The sequence below is a fragment of the Curcuma longa genome, chromosome 9, assembly GCF_044706935.1.
Source record: "Curcuma longa cultivar G26 ecotype Majalengka, Jawa Barat chromosome 9, ITB_CL_G26_1.1, whole genome shotgun sequence".
Taxonomy (NCBI): domain Eukaryota; kingdom Viridiplantae; phylum Streptophyta; class Magnoliopsida; order Zingiberales; family Zingiberaceae; genus Curcuma; species Curcuma longa.
The window spans coordinates 1695475-1703921 of NC_133869.1; the positions used below are offsets into that span (position 1 = coordinate 1695475).

General features: G+C 36.8%; 1 protein-coding gene across 1 annotated transcript in view; it reads right to left on the bottom strand.

The window, feature by feature from the left end:
- Positions 1-8447, bottom strand: part of LOC141835059 (uncharacterized) — a 19727-nt gene that overhangs the window by 4036 nt on the left and 7244 nt on the right. The window lies entirely within an intron of this gene.

The following is an 8447-nucleotide window of genomic DNA, read 5'->3' on the forward strand; positions in this document are numbered from 1 at the left end:
CGGCTTCATCCCTTGAGTCGCCAAGCCACCGGAACGTCGAGCCCGCAACGACTTCAACATCAAAAGCGTCGGCTACTCCGATTTTGGTAATTGTATTAAATTCCAAATCATTTTTGTTACCATTTGTGTTGACTATTATAATCGCTTGACTTGAGTCCGTAAGGCTCAAGTCTTCTAGTGGATTGTCCAAAGTAAACGGTCAAGGACCGTGGGCCTTGGAGTAACAGCTTCGCGCTGTGAACCAAGTAAAACATTGTGCACTTGTCTTATTATTTTTACATATCTATTTCCGCTGCATACTCGAATTCGAAAACGGTCGAAAAAGTGTATGCGCTATTCACCCCCCCCCCCCCCTCTAGCACAACTCAATCCTACAATTTGTATCAAAGCGCGGGGATCTCGAATTCAGTGCAACCACTGGCCGAGAAACTTTTCGACTAATTTTTGAATCCTATTTCTTTTTCCGTTTTCTTTTTTTCCCGCACTACTAAATCCAAGACCTAGTCTTGGAAATTTACATTGTTTCCTTTTTGGTGTGCTAGAAAAATAGCTCATCAGGAAGGTTTCAGCACCGCAAGACCTCCCTTGTTTTCAGGTGAGGACTTTCCATACTGGAAAACCAGGATGGAATGCCACCTCAAAACACAGGTTGAGAAGTGGATCATCATCCAGACGGGGTTTTCAATCCCAACTGAAAGCGATGGTTCTCAATCTCAATCTCGAAGCCGATGCCAAGGCCACACAAACCCTTCAAAACTAACCAAGGGGATGCCTCCACCTAATCGAACTTCAAGAACCAACGACACAAAAGTAAGTAAACGCGACTTTCTTGTCAATAAATTATATAACATTAAAATGCAAGAGACCACAAGTGAGCTACACAAACCCATCCTCAACGGTACATCGGACACGAACGACAACCAGGAAGAGCACTTAACCGGAAATAACTTGTGGGTGAGGGGAGACGCCCCGTTCGTTGATTCCCCTTGTACAAAAAAAACGCAAAGGATTGGCCACTTGTGTTGTTTCTTAGGGTAAACTCTACAACTAATCGAATTTATTAACTAGTTGTACCTTTCACCTTGTATTCGTTGAAGATGGTTTTTGGTAGAAAAACCTCTTGGTCTTCTCTTGTATTCCCCTTGGTCTTCTTGGACGTCGTGTGGGCGACGATCTTCCAAGACGCAATCCAGTAAGCTTTTCCTTGTTCTTCCGAAACCGAGGCTTGTACTCCTTCTTCTTTTCCTTCTTCTTCTCTTTTCTCCTTCTCCTTTGGCCGCCGGCCCTATCAAGCCAAAGAAAGCTTGTGTCAATAAGGGCGCCGGCCCTAGTTTGTGGAGAAGAAGAGGAGGAAAGGGGAGGGAGGTGGGCGGCACAACTCCTCTTAGGCAAGGTGGGCGCCGGCCATAATTTTAGAGGAAAGCAAATTGTAGATTAGTTTTTCTCCTCCAAAAACCCTCCCCTTATATAGCTAAGCCCCAACCGAAAATAGAGAAAGATTCTAAAAAATTTCCTTATCCATAGAACGAGTCTAAAAGGAAAATTTAATTAGACAAATTCTAATAACTTATTCTATTCCAAGAATAAATCTCTTGATAGAATCTTTATTAGTTTCTTTCTAAATTTTTCATAGAAAAAATTAATTAGAAATTATCTAATAAACTTATCTTATCTAGATTTATTTATAGAATAAATCCCTTGATAAGATTTTATTAATTTCTAAAAATTCTTTCTTTAAATTTTGTCCATAATATCTCTTAATAAAATTTTATTAATTTCTTAAATAAAATTTCTTAATTATGAAATATTATTTTTCCGACAAAATTTCTCAATAAAATTTATATGAATAATTCATAATAAATTTTATCCACGGAAGAATAATTTAAAATAATTCTTTCGGCATTCTTCCTACAGCATCCATGGTGGATGCTTACAAAGTTTCTAGGGACCTTAGCAAAATTAAATTAGATGATCTTTTTTTGAAATTTGAACTACATGAACAATCTAATACGGAAATGCAAGAGAAAGCTATAGCTTTGCTTGCAGGCACCAAGAAACGAGAATCGGAACTTGCAGAATCTTCCGACTCCGAAATCAACGACGAGGTAACGACGGAATTAGTAAACCTCGTCCGAAAGATGTTCCAAAACAAAAGAGGAGTCCGACGATCGGAGATAAAGAAAGTAGTCAACCAATCAACCCTCGGGAAGTCCGAGTCCAAGTGCTACGGATGCGGAAGGAAGGGTCACTTCATCGCCGACTGTCCGAAGTAACGAAAAGGCAATCGGAAATTCAAGAAGAAGGCATTGAAAGCAACCTGGGACGAGTTGTCCTCCGAGGAATCGGACGAGGAACCGAAGACGAGCTTCCTCGCACTTCCGGCCCGAGACAAACCGAACGAAAGCAACTCCGACTCCGACTCAAGCCATGGATCCGTATCCGGTTTAGAAGGCCCGACCCCCAATTTAAGTTCTGAAAAATTATTTTCAATAATTATGAGTCTTAGTAAAAAATTAGCTAAGTCCGAGTCCCTAGTTGAATCGCTCCAAGAGGAGTTAGTACTCCTCAAGGAGAAAGTCAACCCTGAGCCACCGACTCAGAAGGAATCGGTTGAGGATTCGACTCGAGTCCAACTCGAGGAAAAAAATTCTCAACTGAAGACTCAAGTCGGTGACTTCAGAAGATCGCTTGAAAAATTCACTGCTGGGTCCAAGATCTTGATATGATGCTCGGATCTCAGAAGGCTGGATACAACCGATCGGGAATCGGGTATGCGGCTAAAAATAGATCATTCATCGCACTCACACGTAGGACTAGACCTAGAGTCCAGGCTTGGGTTCCCAAGTCACAACTGGTTAAACCAGTTGGACCGAACTAATTTTGGGTCCCCAAGAATCAGGTTCATTTGACTCGACCAGTCAAGGGGCACAATCCTGGGGGAACCAAATCACATTGTTTGATTGCTTGTGTAACTTAGCTTTACTTTTATGCAATAGAAAATTAGGCTAGTTTAAGGACCAACTACTTGATTAACACTTGCCAACCTAGTACCAGGGTGGAGCGAGATGATAGTACGTTGGGGAGTTTAGGTTAAGTGAACAAGAAGGATAAGGTGTACCTGACTTGATTCACTTAGTCCTCGCCACATCCTAGACTAGTTAGACCAAGGTTTATCAACTAAATTAGTTAAGTTTACAATTTCTTAAATTGATTTTGTCTTAGAAAGTGGTCGTTGCTTCGATAACCAAGAAGGCCCCTGTGCCTCGCCACTGCCTGGAAACTAATTTTTGAAATATAAACTTAATCAATTAACGGTTAAACCTAAATCTAACTCAAGGTTAATTAAGTATAGATACCTTTTCACAATAAACAAATCAAAAATTGAAAATCATCTCACATATACCTATAGGATCACTGCTTGATCACTTAGAATTGGGTGAGATAAACTAGGTAATAAATTTATAAAGTTAACCCAATCAACCAAATTAATTTTACTTAATTAATCACTTTAATAAACTTAAAATAAGTTTAAAATACTAACTGCCTTCCTAAAATTTAATTAATCTAATTAATTTAAACATTAATTAATTAACATTTAATTGGAACATTTTTAAACGTTAATTAATTTCAAAAATTTTAAAACGTTAATTAATTTCAAAACTTAATAATTTAATTAATTTAAAAATTTTAATAATTTAATTAATTTTGAAATTTTAATTTAATTTCAAAACTTAATAATTTAATTAATTTCAAAAATTTAATAATTTAATTAATTTTGAAATTTTAATTTAATTTCAAAACTTAATAATTTAATTGATTTCAAAATTTTATTAATTTAATTAATTTCAAAATTTTAATTAATTTCAAAATTTAATAATCAATTTCGAAAATTTAAAAATCAAAATTCAAAACTTAATAACATAACTAATTTTAAAAAGTTAATTAATTAATTTTGAAAATCTAAATAAACATAATTTCAAAAATTTAATAATTAATTTCAAAATTTTAATAATTTAATAATTCATTTAATTTCAAAACTTAATAAATTAATTAATTTTAAAAACTTAATAATTTAATTAATTTCAAAACTTTAAAATCTAATTAATTTCAAATTTTAAACCTTTATTATTAACTTAACCAAAAATCTAGTTCATCATTCAAGGACCAAACATATAGAAGTCAAACACTACTTTATACACGACCATATTGCTAAGGAAGAAATTGTACTCGACTATGTTGAGTCCAAATTGAACTTAGCCGACATTTTCACCAAACCCCTACCTGAGTCTGAGTTTAGCACACTAAGACGTAAATTAGGTTTGTGCTTGGTAGAGTAGTGAAAATATTTTCAAAAATTCACACATATTTTTCAATCTATTATAAAATAGTTTTCAAAAACGTTTTCAAACTTTTTATAATTTTGAAAACCTATTTCCTTTTCAAACTTTGCTTTTAAAATTTAACAAAAAGAATGTTTTCAGCCTTAGCCTAGATTTAAAATCCCTAGAAAGCAAGATCCTACAGATTTAGGTGGACATCTCACAAAGCACCTAGTTATCTTGTTTGTGATTGTAAAAACTTAGAATGGTGTGAGATGACTAGAAATCTAGTCTCAGTATACAAAGATGTTTCAATCAGTGCATCGAACCTTTACTTAGACTCTAAACTTACATTGATCAAGTTAAGTGTCCTAATTTTTGGGATGATACACTTAAACTTGACTGACTGAGTCAAGCTACTACTTTCTAGTAGTTAGCTACAACTCAAGTTGGACATGTGCCCCTCGGGAAAAATTTTTTTATCTAAGTATTTTTCTAAAACCCTTAGGAACTATTTTTTTTTATTATGTCAAAGGGGGAGAGATAAATGAAAATTTTCAAGTTAAGCACTTTTCGAAAAACTTTCAATACTTGAAATATTTTTAAAAAAGTCCAAGCTAAGTTTCAGGGGGAGAAAGAACAATTTTCTAAAAATTGTTTGAAACTTACAAAGTACCAATTCAGGAAATTTATTTACACTTGCATATATGCTGCATTTTACCTATCTTTGATATGCAATTGTGTTAAGTTATGCATGTTTTTAACTTAATATGAAACTGAGTTGCCATAATCAAAAAGGGGGAGATTGTTGGTGCAAGGTGCACTCAATGATCGAACCTTAGTTTTGATAATGGCACTAGATTCAAGTTAAGTGTGTTGTGGATTGACATTGTTTATCTGAGTATGAGCACAGGTTTGATCTAAGTCCTAGTGCAGCTAGGCATTGGAAGTCTTGGCAGAGTCAAAGCTCCAGGTGAAGTCTGGGCTGGTTAGGAGCACCGAGCCGCAGCAGAAGTCTGGACTGGTCAGGAGGACTAGGTCGCAGCAGAAGACTGGGCTGGTCAGGAGGATCGAGCCGCAGCACAAATCCTGGAAGCCGAGGACAGAGCTGAGTAAAAGTCCAACAAGTCTGGAGGACTCGATTGGCATTAGGTAAATTCTCCTGAGAGGAGTGGGTGAGGATGCGTTCCTAAGTGGAACAGTAGGCTTCGGTCTAACTCAGGGTTTATTGGAAACACGAAGTTAAGACCCAGAGTTAGTTTTACTAACTCGACATCTGTTTACTTTGCATGTTATTTGGCTAACTTCTATTGCAGGATGGAAATTCGGATCAATAGTGGACTCCGGGCAAAAAGGCTGATTTTTGCTCTTGGAGTCGACTCGGGTGAAGCCGGAGTCGACTGAAGCTGAGTCAGCAAAAATCTGAAAGTCAGCTGGTCAGAATTCTGCTAAATCAGACTGGAGTCGACTGGAGTGAAGTCTGAGTCAACTGGAGATTGGAGTCGACCCGAAGATGACCTGAGTCGACTCAGCCGGGGAAAAGACAACCGCGAAGCAAAGAAGTCAAGAGATCTGCTATAAAATACTGAAACTTTTAATGGTTAAATTGTAAATAATTTAATCCTAATTGGGTATGATTAGAAATTTTATTAGTGGAAGGGAATGAATTCGTCTTATGAAGACGAATTAAATGAAAATGGTTTCATTCAAATTAGAGGTCATTGAGTTGGTGAACCAAATGAATCGGTTTTGAACCAAATTGAACTAACTTGGTTTGGTTCGTATTGGAAGAGGTTTTGACAAAATAAAAGGGATGAGAAGATTCGTCTTGCGAAGACGAATTGAACAAAACTGGTTTGGGTCAAATCGGAATTCGATTGGTTAGTGAACCAAGCAAACCGGATTGCTACAGTAAAGGTCCGAACCGAACCAAGATCAGTCTGGTCTAAACCCAAATCTTAATAGGTTATTAGGTTTGGCTTATAGGATCCGGTTATCCCATTCATTAATAAAGATCCACCCGTTAACAAATGCACAGTAGCTGCGATAATCCTCACGAGTTTCCTCTGTTTAAATTCGCCTCTCCTCTGTTCTTCTTCGATCTCAGCAGACGACGGCGGAAGACAAGGGTGGAGCTGGTTCTGAGGTCGCCGGCGAAGAGAGGAGATGCTGTGGATCAAGATCTGAGGAGCTAATGGTAGGAGATAAAGCTGACGGCGATCGGTGACGCGAGTAACCAAGATCGGGCGGAAGAAGTTGAAAAAGGTAAGATTCGGCCGAATGCTTGGATTCCTAGGTTCTCTTTCTCGAGGTTTCGTTGTGATTTCGAATTCATATCAGATCTGTGATCGGAGATCATAGTTTGATTTGGAATTTGAGTTGATCCCCTGATCCGGCTGCGAGCGAAGAAGAAGAAGGAGAAGCCGAATCTGTAAGGTAAGGGATCGGCTTAGATTTCTAGGGTTTAGATCCTTGTTTAGGGATTTCTTCTTGAATTGATCTTAAACTTGGATTTGATTAGCAGATCAATTGGATTTTGATCGGATCAAGTGTAGAATCTTGGTTCGATAATAAGCAAGAAGAAGAAGAAGAGATATGTTCTTGCTATTGAATGGACATAAAGGTAAGCTCCCTTACATTCGTTTAATCTTGGTTGATGTATTGAGTAGTAAAAAGATTAAAGAGATTGATCGGTTCAAACAGAGGGGGGGACTACTATTGTATTGGTTCTTGTACTGTTTCTGATCGGATTGTAGGGTTAACTATGATCAAGCTTGAGCTTGACTTTGTCGAATTCTAATTGGGCTTGATATTTTGATCTCAGTGGAATTATAGTTGAGATCAAGATAGATTATTAGTTTAATAAGATGTTGTTTAATGTTAATACCTTATTGGATCTGTTAAGATATCATAATGGGTTAAATTGATTGGTTAACTAAGGTTGAGCTTATCCCTTATATTAGGTTATGGATAACCTAAACTCGGATCTAATTTAACCATAATTAGTTTGATTAAGTTATACCTATTAAATCTAACGTGGGTTAATTTAGGATTGATTAAATAGGAAATTAACTATATTAATTGATTAATAAAATTAAATAATTAATTAGTTGATCCCTGTTAATATCAACCTAAAGATTGGATTAGTCTAACCTAAGGTTGATCGATTAACTTAGGTTTAATTAAACAAGAGATTAGTTATATTGGTCGATACGATTAGTACAACTAATTAATTGATTAGTTAAACCCTGTTAATATCGACCTAAGAACTAGATTAGTCTAACCCGAGTTAGGTTAGTTAGAAAGGGTTAAAACACCCTTAGAGTTTCCTTGGTTGGATTACGGTTTCTGTGATGTATCACTGCATTTAGAGTTGTTATTACTCTTTTGCAGGTCCTTGATTGATTTAGGGACTTCGATACGATTCGAGGATATATTTTAGAGGTTATGTTCGACATACGGTTACAGGTGGATAGTCTACTGTATTTAGTCAATACAGTTCTCTTTCTATTTTCAGTGCATGCTTCCTTTCATTTCTAGTGATTAGGTTACTTATCATGCTCTTATACTTGTTATAGATTAAATGCTTTCGATACTCATGTTTATCACATGCTTGATCTTATTTCTTTGACCTTATTATCAGTTCTGTTTATACTCTTGATGTTTGAGATCATTGTTTATCCACGTATATGATTACTGTCTCTATTTTAGTATATTATCATCATTTTGATACCTGTGATCAGTACGATTTTCATTAGTACCTACGCATGTTAATTAACACGGTGTTAATTAACATGGTAGAGGATGATTATTCTGACTTGTTCATGTCATCATGACGCATGAGCTCGATTGTAAATCCCAATAGGGTGTATCGTGCCGGTAGTTGGCCTATAGTGATATAGGTGGTTATTACCTTATTTCACCAGGTACGGTGATGAGCTGTATGGCCTTCACGCTGCAGCTGAGTCAGTGACTTGATCTCGACACCATGATGGGGTGGTACTCGGTCCGGCTATGTGAGCTGTATGGCCTTCACGCTGCAGCCGTAGCCCGGCTGTATGGCCTTTACGCTGTAGCCGAGAGTGTTTACTCTGGACGAGCATTGAGGACATCACTGGCCATAGGTAT